At 38.1% G+C, this 16,476-nt stretch overlaps 1 long non-coding RNA gene across 1 annotated transcript; it reads right to left on the reverse strand.

The window, feature by feature from the left end:
- Positions 1-2,145: 2,145 nt before the first annotated feature.
- On the reverse strand, positions 2,146-4,989 carry LOC122479736. The gene is made up of 2 exons (XR_006296422.1): positions 4,809-4,989; positions 2,146-2,799 (listed from the first exon to the last, which is right to left on the reverse strand). It is a non-coding gene; the product is annotated as an uncharacterized LOC122479736 (long non-coding RNA).
- Between the last annotated feature and the right edge of the window lie 11,487 nt (positions 4,990-16,476).

Here is a 16,476-nt window from a genome sequence, read left to right on the forward strand (position 1 = left end):
AGAGAAGAAATGGAAACAAACCATCAGAGACTCATAATGATACAGAACACACTGAGAGTTGATGGAGGGAGGTGGGTGGGGATGGGCAAGATTGGTGATGGGTATTAAGGAGAAAACTTGTGATGAGCACTGGATGCTGTATATGAGTGATGAATCACTGAATTCTAATCCTGAAACCAGTACTGCACTGTATATTAACTAATTAAAATATAAATAAAATAAAATAATAAAAATAAAAATAAAACAATGAAACCTGGGTAACCTTGGGAGGGGCTGACTCTCCACTCAGTGAGACCACAAATGCCAGACCGTCGAGGGTACAAAGAACAAAAAAATATAGTTAATACAACTGGTGTTGTGACAAATGGATGCCAAATTGACCAACTCAGAGTGTAAGAAAAGAGAACATGGTGTCTCCCTATCTGTCTGAAACACAGACAGCTCCTGGTTCTCACCGCTAGCTAACAAGCCCACCCTGAAGCAGTCTAGTCATTGAGTGATGAAAAGGGGGCTGTTTGTTTGTTAAGTTATTCCAACTTGTCTTTATCCAGAGGTAAAATTGGTTTCTGGTCTCCTTCCGGTCACCTCGACTTTACCCTCACCTTCCTGGTTGTCTGCTCAGCAGGCATCAGTGCCCATGGAGAAGGCCTATGTGAATTCAGTTGGACTTTTGGGCGGAAGCAGGGGGAAAAAACCATGTATTCCATCACAGCTGGTTTTTCTAGTCTTCCTCCATATCTGCCTTACCTTGATTTTGTTCCCTACTCATCAGCAGGCAAAACCAACATGTTGTATCATCTTAATTTAAAACAGACACAGTCAGCTTGATCATTCTATTTATGACCAAAATAAAGGTTGTCATTTGAAATGATAAAGAATAACTCTGGGTGGGGGGGGCACCCGGGTGGCCCAGTTGGGTAAGCATCCAACTTGGGCTCAAGTCATGGTCTCACAGACCATGAGTTCGAGCCCCGCATCGGGCCCTGTGCCAACAGCTCAAAGCCTGAAGCCTGCTTCGGATCCTGTGTCTCCTTCTCTCTCTGCCCCACCCCTGCTCGCACTGTGTCTCCCTCTGTCTCAGAAATAAAATTAAAATATTAAAAAAAAATTTTTTTAATGAAAAAAAAGAATAGCTAGGCATGGCTTTTTACAAATAAGTATATTTAGTCGATATATAATGAGCCCATGCATTTATTGTAATGGATAAGCCATCTATTATGAATTAGTGGTGAATTTCCACCGAGTTAAAAATAAAACTCAACTTCACAGGGGCTTTTTGTGGAGTTTTTGATGCCATTGGATGGGCGACTCCATACCGAACATTTATTTCTCTGTAATCTGCTTGAAAACTGCAAAAAATGAAACCTATCAATGCCTTCAAAACTTCTAAGACTCCAGCCACGGACTAATACAAAGTAATAATAACTCATTAAAAATTCAAGCTTTCAAAATGAAATCTAAATTGGCATTGCAAAAGCACAGGAGAATTAAAATCAATGCTTGAATTATGTGGGCTCCTGTTAGCTTTATGCCACTCCGGGTGTCGATCTTTAAACACACCCCAAAAATGTAACAACATGGTAAGGTAGTACGTAGTAAAATTGACTGGACAAGGAATGGATTTCTACAAAGGAAAGAAACTATGTGACAAACTGTTTTGTTCCTAAATTCTCTGTGAGCTCCATTGCCCTACGGATAAAGCTTCTCCATAATTACTTTTTCTAGGCCAAAGTACTCCTGTTTGCCAATGCCTAATGAGCTCCCACTTTCGCTTATGGGAGTCAATGATCCGCAGGGTGCACAGAGAAATCTTTTATCAATTAGGTATACAAGATCATCTTCCCATCTTGACTTGTATCCGCCCTAGATGGAAACCACTTTTGCCAAGCCCCGTAGTTCATCAAGACATACTATTTATATGTTTCACAACCACACTCAATTCTAACTCAATTTCCTAAGACAAAGTACTGCTGTAAGTGGAATTCAGGAAAACAAGGTAGTTGCAGCTTGCAGTAGATTCTACAGGGGAAAATAAATCCTGTGATCTGTTGCCGTGTTAACGTTAAAGAACATCGAGTCTAGGGGAAAATATACACTGTGTCTAGCTGGAATCCATCGCTGCCTCACATGATAAAATAGGAGTCGAAGTAAATATCCTTTATTTCATTTGTGTGGATGGAATTTTGGCTTAACTACATAGAGCCTTTTAACTTCTGGCCAATTATCAACAGAAGCACCTAGATATAAGTACAGCAAAAATTAGCATCACACACTTTCCCGTAAATGGAAATATTGCCAAACCTGCCAGAATATGACAGTTAGGCAGTATTTCAAAATTGCATTGTATGTGCCCCTGTTTGCTGAGCTTGATTTTCGAAGTGACAAAGTGCTTTCAAACGAGCAATTCTTTTTTCCCCTCACTAATTGGCGTCTACCATAACAGACTCTCCTTCCTTTATGGAGACGATGCCACAGATTTGCCATCTTCTGGGCCGGAGTAGGTAGATGGTGAGTTAGCCTGTCACTCTCAGGAGTGCATTTACACTTGTCCCTGCCTAATTTCTGCTCGTCCTCTAACATGTGAACATCAGCACACATCTTTAGACAGTCGGCTGGGAACGGGGTGTAGGCGGTGGCCACGGCTCTCTTCTCAGGATCACCCTCAATCTTGACCTTGAAAAAGCCGACTGGGGAAAACATCCACAAGTTATCACGCCGTGGAACTAGAGTGGTCAGCCGTTTGCTGGGACACTGCCGTCTCACACGGGCAATTCAGAACCCAACATTTCCATATATCTCCTGCTTTCCATCATGTTCATTAAAAAAAAAAAAAAAAGGTTATGTACACTGAGGACCAAAGTTGCCCTGACTTGTAAGAGGTTTTAAGTCTTCTTGGACTTGGGAGAACTTCAATTACCCATTTAGACACCTTATATTATATTCAAGAATACTGGAGCAGCTATGAAAAGATAGCAGGAAAGAGAAAACACCATGTGATCCTGAAATAATCAATTCATATGTGACTGCCAAAGGTGTGTTATGAAGATATATATAAATACATCTGTGTCCCCAGATATTGAACTTTAGAAAATAAATGCGAAAATAACTACTTTTGAATCCTTCCTGAAATAGAGTCATGCAAAGGGCTTCTAAAACTATCATGACTGCAGGGCAATACATCTATTACATCTAAAATCGGTACCCTTAGATATTGAGTATAAAAATATCCTTTTATACTCCGGATTTTGTGTGTATTAGTTTCCAGAAATGCTTTTAATTGTAGAAAGTACATTACAAGAGGGAGAAAGACTCTGGCTATTTTTGCGAAGAAACACTTAGCGGCTACATTTACTTCTATGTATGTATACCTTCAAATCATAAACATCACTATGTAAATGTTGTCTTATGATTGTAGTGTAACCATGGAGTTTGTTCTTTTGTGTAATGGGAGCCACTAGTAGTAGAAAAATAAAAGCTAATAGACTAAACATAAAAAGAGACATTGATCGTTAAGGAAAACCTAAGTACTGTAAAATATAAGATTTCACAGCAATGAAATGCTGACTCCTTGGACAGGGATAAAGGACGCTTCTCCAGGGAAACATCAAATACGAAAACATTTTTGAAAGTGTCCTGGAAAAAGCTATTTTCAATGAAAATTCTAAAATCTGCCTTAGGGCAGGTATGGATTTTGCGGAGCCTTTAAAAAAAAGAATGCAAAATACAAAAGTAAATATGAAAGTGAATATTTATTTACAATGGGAGAATAAATACAAGAAATCACAAAGTCTTCACAGCTGACAGCACAAAATCTGGAAAAATAGCATTTCTATTAATTAAACACCTTTTAATAATTAAACATATTTATAAGTCTTTTTCCTATATTTTTGCCTGCATATTATTTGATGACTCCTTCATATGAAAACTACATTGTCATATTTCCCATAGAGAGGAGGAAAACAAATGCACTTTGCTCTAGCATGGTTGGCTGAAATCCATTTCTTATTATTGGCAGTTTATAAAACTTCTTTTCAGATTTATGGCTTATTTTCTGTAATATCATGTAAATATCAGACTTGTCACATTTGGGAAACCTCTCTCAAACTTGTCCTTTATATGCTACTTGTCACACTAATAACTATATACCCTCCCTTGTCAAATTGTTGCAGACAGGAGGGAGGGAGCCATAAAATATAACAATATTTCCCCATTCCACTTTGCCTCACACCAAAACCATTCTGTTTATCTCAATAAACACCAAAAAATTGCCAAGGGAAAAATTGCATTTGTTTCAGGTTAATATTCTTTCAAGGATTCTGACACACCGTGCCGGTGATCAAGCTAATAACAAATAAATACATTTCTAAAAAAATTGATAATGGTATCTTTTTCTTTCTGTTCTTCATATTTCATTCTCTTGAATGACCTATTGAATACATTGTCTTATGTCTATTTTTAAATCAATAAAATGATCTACCTGTGTAATAAAGGCATCAAGAAGTTACCGATGTTTGGAAGCTGAAAAATCTTAACATTGGAAAGTAAAAAATGATCATGCATTTTAATGGGAATGCGTGGCAAATCTTTGAATAAAATGGCATGCGGGCTGACAAATTTAAACTAGGAGCAGCTGAAAAGTAAGGAGGAGGTTAACAAATTTCTAACATTAAAATTAACCCAGTTAACATCTCATAACATTGTAAGAATATGTCCCATTTTATTTTCTGGTGAGGCAATCATAACCGATCTGAAAGCAAATATAATGTATTAAATATGATTATAATGATAAAAGTTATTACAGTACTTACATTGTTTCATAAATGACCGGACCACCTCCTATTATCTTGTAATGTTTGCAAAAGATGTCATTATTTTGTTGCACTTAGTAGTTTAAAATCTGAAGATTTCTTTTTGCCGGCTAATTCAGGTCAAATCACACAGCCATGCATTCTCATCCAAAATTCAGAGATCTTTAACCTCCTGTGGGTAAGAGTCATGGCAGATAAATATTTATAGAAGTCCACAGCAAAGCTTCTGTTTGTTAGAAAAATCTCCAAGAATGACATGACCTCAGAATTTTCTGGAATCATGTTCCTGTTGTGATCTATAGGGTTCAGAGGCCCCTGCCTTGTTTAAATATAAAGCCCTAGGGAAGACCATTAAAAATTGTGTCCATTTTTCATGTTTGACATTCACTTCATTTTGGAACCACTATTTTTTTAATTTTTTATCATTTTTCTTAATCTTATAAGCTAAAAGGTTAAGTAGGAGGATAGTATGTTACGGGATATAAATATCAAAATGATCAAGACTGACAATTTTCGTGACATCTAAAAAGTTGAATTTCTATCTTAGAACCCCTCGGTTCCTCTCAGCCTCCACTTCCTTGTTTCCATACATGCATACACACTCTTACCTCTCTCCATTTCGCTTTGAAGAAAAACCACCTTCTCCTTGTTTAAAGCTCACTCAAGACTTATCAATGGACCCCCGCTCTCCTGACCTTAATGGACATAGCTCCATAATTTAGCCTTTCTCTGCTTCATTTTCAACTCCTCCTTCTCTACTAGCTTCTTTTCACTCATTACTCAAAGTGTTCCAATGCCTCCCATTTTCAAGCACTTGCCCTTTATCCTGTGTCTATTTCCTTTCCTCTCTCATTCCTTCAAGGACCAAGCATCAGGAAGATGTCATCTTTGGTTGGTTTCCTTGTAACTTGTCCTTCATTCTCAGCACACTCCTATGAGGCTTCACCCATGCCACTAGCAGTTCTTGTAAGCATCACAAAGTCTTCCACGTCACAAGACCCAGGGACAACTCTGAGGCTTTATCTAAGTTCTCCATAGCATGTCCTGGCCACTTCATTCTTCTTCTTGAAGTTCCTCCCTTGATGCCTTGATTCTCCCTCCATGATTTGCTGACCATTCCTTCATGGGCTCCTTTGCTCTTCTTCTCATAGTGGGATGCCCACATTTCTGTCTGCAACCCTCTCCTTCTCTCATTTGCCATCCTCTCCTGGCCACCTCATTCATTTTTATGATGTCAGCTCTTGACTATACACTGATGGCTTTCAGAGGTCTCCATCCCAGGCTTCTCCTGGATAGATAGCTATGCTTCCTCTTTCACGACAGATGCCATACTTGTAGCTATTGTGTCAAGCCTTCTTTTCTCACTAACAGTGACAAGGACCTGTTGTTCATTGCTGAATCCCCAGCACCCAGCCGAGGATGGACATCACCATGAGAAGTGTAACATCCACTCATTTTCTTAAGCTCAACACTTGAGAGCAAATATCTGATTCTTCCCTCCCTTACCTTCCACAAGGGAGGACTCAACGAGTTCAGCTGATCCCAATTTCTTAAATATCTCCTGAATCTGAATCTGCCCTTTCCTTTATTGTCATAGAATCTTAACCTCATCCAGTTAACTTGACTGGATATTTCCATCCATCCTCTGTTCCCTTCTATCTCCCCATAAATATCCTATGGCTCTTTATAAAATGCAAATCAGGCCACATTATTTTCCTGCTAAAAGTTTTTCAGTGATTTCCCAACAGGTTAAAAGGCTTAGTCTTTAGAATATGTCTGCATATTTGCGAATATGCATGTGTATGTATGTGTTTGTGTATGTGCGTGTGTGTGTATGTATATATGAATGGGTGTGTGAGCATGTCAGCCTTCCTGACTTGGCCCCTGCCTCCTTGTCCATCCTCATTCTTACTGCTCTCCCCACCCTTCCAGTTTTGCTCCAGCAAGACCAGATGACTTAAAGTTCCCCAACTAAGGTCAATACACTGGAGTTTCAATATGATGGAATGTATCTATCTAACAGGTTTGTCACAATCCAGTTCAGATGCCCCACTTTTTGAAGGTCTTCCCTGACCCTTCCCTCCTACATGGGGCCCCACTTCTTAATATTTACTTTCCCCATTGCCTTGATGACTCTGGACTCTATGGGGTATTTCAGCATCAATCCCAACCATTAGACCATTGTGTCTTCCAAGAAATCTCAGTAACTATTTCTTAATAAACTTTATTTGTTAAAGCAGTTTTAGGTTCATGGCAAATTGAGCAGAAAATAGAGTTCCCATATATCCACTAACTCCCACTCTCGCGTCCAAACCTATAGCTTCCTGTATTATCAACATCCTCACCACAAAGGTACCTTTGTTACAATCAGTGAACCTACACGGACACATCATTATCCCCCAAAGACCACAGTTTACATTAGAGTTCACTCTTGGTGTTGTACATTTTATGGATTTAGGCAAATATATAATGATGTGATATACCATTACAGTGTCATACAGAGTAATTTCTCTGCCCTAAAAATCCTCTGTGTTTTTCTATTCATCCCTCCCCGTTAACTCTTAGCAGCTATCACTAATCATTTTACCATCTCCAGAGTTTTGCCTTTTGCAGAATGTCTTACACGTGGAATCCTACAGCATGCACCTTTTTCATATCAGCTTCTTTCTTTTAGTAGTACACATTTAAGTTTCCTTCGTAGAATCAGTGGCTTTTTAATCTTTGATTTTCTGGGACCTAAGACAGTTCTGCTCACAGAACAGATACCAAAGAAGTCTTAGTTGCATTAAATCTATTAATTTGTTTTGATTGTATAATTATTTGCATCCTCCCTTGAAGATACATTCTTCTATTATTTTCTGACTTCTATCTCTTATTCTAAAAGAAGAGAAAATCACAAAAAATAACTTAAAAAATCCACTTGATTTTGTCTGTTTTAAGCTTTTATGCATAATGTAAAAAGACAATGAATAGTATTTTCTACATGCAATACTAAGATTTACCAATGCACATTTATACTTTTCTTTGAATTAGAACAATCCGTGTTCATTAACAACTGAATTTGGGGGCTCCTGGGTGGCTGAGTTGGTTGAGCATCTGACTCTTGATTTTGGCTCGGGTCATGATTTCATGACTCATGGAATAGAGTCCTGCACTGGGCTCTGCACTAAAAGTGTGGAAACTGCTTGGGATTCTCTCTCTCCCTCTCTCTCTCTCTGCCCTTTGTATGCTTATGTTCTCTCTCTCCTCTCTCTCTCTCTCTCTCTCTCTCACACACACACACACACACACACAATAAATAAGCTTTTTTAAAAAAGCAATTAAATTTTTTGTTTCCTTAAAACTATACCTCCAACTGCATTTATCTCCCTCTCTCTGACCATTTTTCCTTGGTCATCTTTTCCATTCAGAAACAAAGATACTCTTAAGGCTGTATTGGCATTGTCATTTCCAACTAAGTTTTTATCTACGGCAATTATCTTGCAATTCTTGAGTGAATTTGCTGAATTCATTTCAGTGGCAACACACAAATGACCATCCCACTTTGTGTCAAAAGTGAGAGTATACACAGGAATTCTTGGCTAATACCGGTTATGGACACTGGTGATTTGTATGGCCATAATTCATTGTCATGTGAATCATCTCAGTTGTCTAAAAACATACTCACGGATGCATCATTTCTCAAATGTTGGTGTATATCGGAATCACTGAAGGTGTTCGTTAAGGTTCACATTCCCCAGGCACACTCCGTAGACGTCCCTGAGAACCAACAACATGCATATTTAATGAGCGTCCCAGGTGATTCTGATGCAGATGCTACGGGAATCTGCTTTCAAAAAAGGAAGTGTGGAACACCATATAAAAATGCTTGCAAGCAGGTGGCTACTAGCTACAAGAAACCTCTCAGTGAAAGTAATAAGACTGATCATCTGTTAAATTTAATGCTCTATTCTAAATGAAAATTACAGGAGCAAACCTAATTGATTTCTATGTGTTAATTAACAGGGGGGAAATAACCAAAATGTCTCTAGTACCACAACCTGGGGGATGGTTTGTACTTAAAGAGAAAATGGCTGTTTTATTAGTATGGTTCTATTCTTGGGTGAGGAAAATTTTTCGAGTCTGGGACTTGAGAAAATTGCTTCCTGTAAAAGGAGGTTGGAAATCTTAAGAAATTTGTTCAAATCTGCAAAGTTCTCGTATGTCATTTTTCCCATCAGACTAGAAATATATTGCTAGTAAACATATTGCTTATTTTGCTAGAAAACCAGCAATGCATTTAAATCTCTCCATGGGTACCTGACAATTTTATGTGGCTGGGACTAATGAGCTGGAAGTCAAATAACAAAGCCATTTTTGGTACCTTCTTTGCCAACTTCGTTCCCTTTTCTTGTCACAAACTTGGGCACATATAAATGACTTATCCTTTCTATCTCATGCTCTTTTACCAATTATTTGAGCTAGTGAGATCATCTTAATGGGCTTAATCTCTACTCTTATTAAACGGATAGATAATAACAAAATCATGTCCTGGATTAAGAGAAGATAATTGGCAATTTTTTAGCTCATGATGGAAATACTTAAAGCATATTGTGACTTCTTAATGGCAGCACATCATTAAGAAAGTTCTTAGTAATAAGGACCAGAGACAAATGCTCTTAAGGCTTTCTGAAAGTATGGTTATGTTTACCTCTTTTCTTGAGTATAAACATGCTAGTAGACTGTTTGAAAATGTGTAATAGTGAGAAGCCAAGAAATAAAAAAGGTGCCAAGACAGAGTAAAGAAGCAGGGACTAACTTTAGAGTTGGACAAATATGTAAGAAGGTGAATGTATTGAACATTGATCTGGTAAGTAGAGAAATTTCATTTCAAAGGCAGCTAGAAATTTAAAATAAGCTTCTGACTACAAGGAACATCGGGAATATTTCTAGCAGATGGCCTTCAGACACTTGTGAAGTGATTGGAAACACTGCTATTTTTTTAACCAGGTGCCAACCATTAATACTGCAGGGTCAATATCAATACCCTTCCTGCAGAAAGCACCTTTGCAGGTCCTCTCTCTAAACTTCTGAATGTAACGAAAGAAAAAAAATACATGGAGATGGGAATACAATGCATCATTTGTTTTCCAAGTCCATGGTCACTAAGGAAAGTATTTCGGAAGGAGGTGCAAGACAAGGAAAAAATAGCAATTCTAGAAGAATTTATGAGAAAATTTTTACCTTTTAGTTATGTCTAATTCATCGCCAGCTACCTCTCCACCTCTGCCCACACTGGGCCTCAAGTTGAACAAGTCCCCACAGGGGACCACAACCCTTATCAAATTGGTCTCCACAGAAACATCTGGTCACCTCTGGTCTTCATATAGTTGAGCAGCCAATTGTTAATGGTCATCTAACCTGTGTAAGAAACCGTGCCAGCCCTGTTCAGATTTCAAAAACGTTCAAGAATAATTCGTACCCCTGTGAAACTTAGATGTTCTGGTGGAGATCGAAGAAAAGTGTGCAAAGTCCCACCTCATAAAAATCAAGCTCTAGGTTGGTTATTAGTAGGGAGGCCTCACATTTGTTTAAGAGAAGCTAAGAGAAAGTTGCTCTGAGAAGGAGGGATTAATGTTAGTTACAGGGAACAGGAAAGATTCAGACGGACAGAAGAGAATGATCTGAAAGGAGACACCTGTTTGAGGAAAGCAGGAAACAGAAAAATGTAGTAAAGTAGTGAGTAGATTTCCAGCCAGTAGGGTAGGGGGCTGGGGAAGAGAATGCAAAAAGAAAGAGAGAAAGAAAAGACTGCTATCTTAAAAAGTATTTAAATACATCGAGAATCCATCTTCAAAATCAGGTTTAGGAATTTGGACGTAAGGAAAGAATGTGGAAAGAACAATTGTATAGAATTTGTGATGTCCCAGGGATTGAGCCAGAGGCTGTGTGAAAAAACAAAAACAAAAACAAAAACAAAAGAAGCAAACAAACAAATAAATTTAAAAATTAAAAATTAAAATAAATTGTAAGGTTAAGCATCAACACAGAATGACAATAAAAGAATTATTCCTGAAAAATTTTAGGTTGACGTGTCATTTGGGGAAAGTTTGGAGAACGAAGAAAGCGATTGCAGGGACACTGAACCCAAAAGTCATTTCAGAAATAAAAGAAGATCTTTCACCTCTTTGGTTAGATTTATTCCTAGGTAGTTTATGTTTTTTTCTGCAACTGGATGGACTAAATGGGTAAGGGGCACTAAGGAATCTACTCCTGAAATCATTGTTGCACTATATGCTAATTTGAATGTAAACTTTAAAAAATAAAAAATAAAATTGAAATTCAAAAAAAGAGAAAAGAAAAATGAACCTCTAACAGCACAAAAAAAAAAAAGAAGAAGAAAAAGAAGATCTTGCTCCAAATGGTGGCAGTGAGCAGAGGAAAACAGAGAGGAACATTTGCTCACGTTGTTATGACTCCACCATTTTCATCCAGTAGATATTTTCACATTGTGTTTACCTGGAGGATATTCTGAGTATACGTATAATCAGAATATAGAGCAACTGAAGGATTTTTGAAGGGAAAGCATTCTCCAGAGTATAATTCCTTAAACTACTTTAATTCCTTCATCAATTGTGTAAACAGAGAAGAGAAACTACTCCTAATTATTCCATTTTTATTCTTATTTCACTGAAATTATCGTAATCAAAATAAATTATTTTTCTCCAGACAAAGTTTCAAAGCAATAATTGATTTATCAGTCACTTTTTTTTTGGTATATTTGTTTGGATTTTTTTGTTTTGTTTTCAATAACAAATTTTACCCTTTCAGATCCATTATTGTGAGTTTTCTTTTTTGGCCAGTAATCCTATCCAGTCTAACTTACCCAGGTCACATTTCTAAGGATCAAAAAATTGTGTCAAAAATATTTGATTTTTCCACCAATTTGTTAGACCTATCAAGTTTTGGATTTGCCTTTTTAGCAATGGCTTGTTTTACTTTCCATTAATTACCCCATTGAGAATATTCATTATGAAATCTAAGAATAGACTGATAGCTTATGTTATTTGTCAGATAATAAATACAAAATTTTTGATGAAAAAATTTCTTAGCTATTCCAGCATTGCCAAATTGTGAAAATCCCTTAAAATCTCAAAAATCTTATTTCAAAAATGTCCATGAGTACTTTTTCCCTCAAATGGCATGCTCTTGGTTCAGTGTTCTTGATCTCTTACAGATTAGGCAAAAACAATTGAATCTAAATGGTATGTTTAAAATAGAAGGATCAAAACATTACTTTCCAATGCAAAAAAACACTGAAACTCAGGGCTAAGTTGGGATAACTATCTGGTGGGATTGGGAATGGGGAAGATGAATAAAAAATGAGCTCATGAGGGCACCTGGGTGGCTCAGTAGGTTAAGCTCTGACTTCGGTTCAGGTCATGATCTCACAGTTTATGGGTTCGAGCCCTGCGTTGGGCTCTGCGCTGACAGCTCAGAGCCTGGATCCTGCTTCAGATTCTGTGTCTCCCTCTCTCCTTCTCTCTCTCTGCCCCTCCCCTGCTCACACTCTGTCTCTCTCTCAAAAATAATAAAAATAAACATTAAAAACAAATGAGCTCATGACTTTGAGATCGGGTGACATGTAGACTATTAATGGCACTAAAGAAATTGGGAATTCTTTATGATAAAATCTTGAATGGCTTGAACAATACAACCGTGGTATTTGTTTCAACATTATATTCTTCATGTTGGAAGGACACCTTAGAAGTACTGAGCTGGAATACAGGTGAGCTCTCAAGGTTCAAAATAACATGAGAGTTACAGAGCCAGAGTTGACACACAGAGAATTATTAGTGTATGACCCAAGAAAGGGGGTGTAGTGAGAGAATGTAACAAAGGATGAGCAGAGAGAACTTTAGAGTCTAAGGAGAGAAATGAAAGTTAGAAGGACAAAGAAGGAAGCATTGTCAAGAAACATGGCAGGAGAGCTGGGAAATGTGTCATGATGGAATGCAAGGAAGAAGAAAATTTCAAACGGAGAAGACTGAGCAACAATAAGGAATATGGACACCATCCTTTTATTCATTCAACAGCAGTGAACCATAGCTATGATCTGGGCATTTTGAAAGGTGCTGAGGAAAGACAGTTTCTGCCCTCAAAGAATCCAGAGCACAGACAATTCAATACAGGATATCGTTGTACAGGAACACAGAGAAAAGTTAAGGATTATCTAATAATTTATGTAAAAATCCACGGACTATAAAATGTTATACATGTTAGGTATTTTAATTATTACTAACAATAAAAGTTGAGAAGAACCTTCTGGATTTCGAGTCAAGGAGTCCATCACTGGCATTCAAATAATAACATTTCAGTTGAGTGGTATTTCCTTCTATGCCTATTCAGCTTTTAGTAACTCACAGAAAATCTGTAATTTTATAAGTATAAATTAAATTTTGGACTGAAGCCAGTGCTTCCTGAATTGCAATATTCCAAAAGAACAAAAGAACTATTCTCTTAATTTTTGTCTATATTGATGACCTTCATCCTAAAGACTAAGAACCATGTTATGCAGTCATGAGACCAACTAAGTGTTTGATCCCAGAATCATTGATTTTCACATAGCTTCCAAATTTAGAAGTTCTGCCCCTGGTGACATTGTAGCCCTTTAATATTCTTTCTCAGGGAAATGCTACAGAACGCTAATGATTACTAATTGGAAGAAACAGTAAGAGCTCTATTGAACCATTTCTCAAAGGAAAGTATCTAATGAGTACATTTATAAAAATAGACTTGAGTGTTTATGTAAAGTAGCTGTTTTGCATTTTGTAAAACGAACTTTACATTAATATGTTGGCATGCTATGCTAGATAATTTTTGATAAATTCGATTTTGAGCTTTGGTGAAAAATATGCAGGATTCAGCTTGAGACAGTTGTTCTTGGCCAATTAGGATGGGCAGAGGAAGAGGTGGGAGAGTGAGCAGAGCAGTGCGTAGAGAGCCAGCAAAATAGAAGGCTTAATAAGAAGGATCATAGCTGAAGAAAGGAGTATAGTGCAGATCAGTCGCACACTAGGTCACACAAGCTAGGCTAATGGTTCTGAGAAAGCAGGAGAGACTCAAGCAGGAACATCCTGGTACCAAGGAGAGTTCCAAGTGAGTCACGTTTTTTCTCCCTATGATTGGAAGCTTTCATCTTGGGCACCCGGTGCTTTCTTTTCTCGCATCATTCTAAATGAGAATTTCTCAGCCAAAAATAAAGTACTTACCAATTCAATCTCAAGCTCCTAGACTATTCCACCTCTTCTGTAAAGAACTCTTCATTGAGTCCTTTCCACAAAAATGCCCATTTGAAGTTCCTCCCAATGTCCACAGAGTTGCAAGGATGGGCCTTGAACTCCTCATGGGCAGCAATCTCATTCACAGTGATTGAACACCCTTGGAGACCAGGATGGGGTCTCCTGTAATATGGTATCCTATTTTCAAACTTGATCATTTTTTCATCGATATTGGTCTATTTATGAATCATCTTAAACATCATGAAATCTGTTGTATTTTTTCATTTGTTTTATGGCTTTTGTACTATCTTTGCATCTGGGTCTTCTTAATATAATCCAAGAAAGTGCCTTAAACATGCCTCTGCCTTTCCTTTTGTGTGTGGTCCAGGGCTTTGCACATAGTAGATATTTTACCAATATCTATAGATTTCATTTTAAGTCACTAAATACCTAACAGAAGTCTATGACCCAAAGATAAGGAATGTGGGCAGTCTAGCCTCCAGAAGCTGGAAAAGGGCAATGAAAGTAATTCTCCCTCAGAACATTCAGAGGGAACAACCTTGGTCTTAGATCAGTGAAAACCCATTTCAACCTTCTGAAATCCAAAACTGGAAGATAATAGATTTGTGTGGTTTCGAACCACAAATATTTGTGGTAGTTTGTTATAGCAACAATAGGAAACTAATACACTTTCCTCCGCTTCCTGAAAAATTGTGTCCTTGAGCTACTTTTCTCAAGAAGAAAGTAGAAATGAAGGCAGTTTTAACATACTGTGTCAATCTATTAGTATGCCCCTAACAGTTCTTGTTGAACAAAGGAACAAATGAATGAGATGCTTCCTGCTTATGAGATAGCCTGTTCCATTCTTCTGATTGGTAGAAATTTCACCCTTTCATTAAGTTGAAGTCAGGTTGTAATTCCTGGCTGACTGACTGACTAGAGGGGTAAATTCCAAAGTATCTTCACTGTAATTAAAAGCTGTGTATTCATTTCATTAATATTTACAAGGGTTACAAGTACAAGAAAACCACAGGGTTTGTTGAGGACCATCTCACAATAAGTGAGCTAGGTTGGGAATCAGAGAACACGGAGACTTCTGTTGGGGATGTTAGTGATTTAAAATAAAATGTATAAGTATTGGTAGAATGTCTACTATGTGCAAAGCCCTGGACCACACACAAAAGAAAAGGCAAAGGCACTTTTTTTTTGTTCTATGAAGGCAAATTTGGATAGCCGGGGGTGGAAAGGTATGGATGAAATGAATCAAGGCAAGGCAGGCACAATGATACACTCAGGGGTTCTGAATGGATCAATCACTTCTCAACACACAATGACTGAACACATGCCAATTGCTGACCAAAAAGGAAGGAAAGGAAGCTAAAATGGAAAATAAGGCTGTAAAGGACTAGACTTGTAGGCAAAAGAGTAAACAGAGAGGTAACACATTGAAAATAATGTTTCAGTGTTTTGGAGACAGCATGTTATATCTGGAAAAGAAGAGAGGAGCTGAGGAGTTCCTAACAGCCTGAAATAACATGGTGCTGAGGGCCTGAACAAGAGTGAAATAATAGATAGGCAAGACACTTTGGGCAGGTGAATGAGACAGAGTAGAAGGAGACATTGGATATGGAGCTCAGTGAAAGAAGAAGGTTTTCTTAACATAAAATTCAGGCATTTGGGGGACTCCTGGGTGGCTCAGTCGGTTGGGCGTGCGACTTCAGCTCACGTCGTGATCTCACAGTCCGTGAGTTCAAGCCCCACGTTGGGCTCTGTGCTGACAGCTCAGAGCCTGGAGCCTGCTTCGGACTCTGTGTCTCACTCTATCTCTGCCACTCCCCTGCTCATGCTTTGCCTCTCTCTGTCTCAAAAATAAATAAAAACATTAAATTTTTTTTTTTAATTCAGGCATTTGGACTGACCTGTGGTAACACATGAGAACAGGTGTGATTTAAAGTGTCAGAATAGGGGGCGCCTGGGTGGCTCAGTCGGTTAAGCGCCCAACTCTTGGTTTCACCTCAGGTCATGATCAGCTCAGGTCATGGTCTCATGGTTCATGAGTTCGAGTCCTGCATCGAGCTCTCAAAAATAAATAAATAAATAAATAAATAAGCATTAAAAAAAATAAAAATAAAAAAAGGGTCAGAATGGCATCAAATGGAAAGGTATTGGCTGCAAACGAAGACGTGAGACTAGAACCAAGTCAAAGCAGCGGGGGTGGCGGGTGCCTAGTGGGTATGTCAATAATTTAGGAATCAAAACTCCAAATACGTTCAGGGCTCAGGTTGGCCAATTACAGGAGAGATGGGAGCTGAAGGCACTAGCGGGTTGGAGGCGACCACCAGACTCTTCGAGGAGGGCTGTCGCGCGGAAATCAAGCCCAGTGTTCACAGGTCTTCCAGCTTTTGAGG

Source organism: Prionailurus bengalensis, chromosome C1 (genome assembly GCF_016509475.1).
Source record: "Prionailurus bengalensis isolate Pbe53 chromosome C1, Fcat_Pben_1.1_paternal_pri, whole genome shotgun sequence".
Taxonomy (NCBI): Eukaryota; Metazoa; Chordata; class Mammalia; order Carnivora; family Felidae; genus Prionailurus; species Prionailurus bengalensis.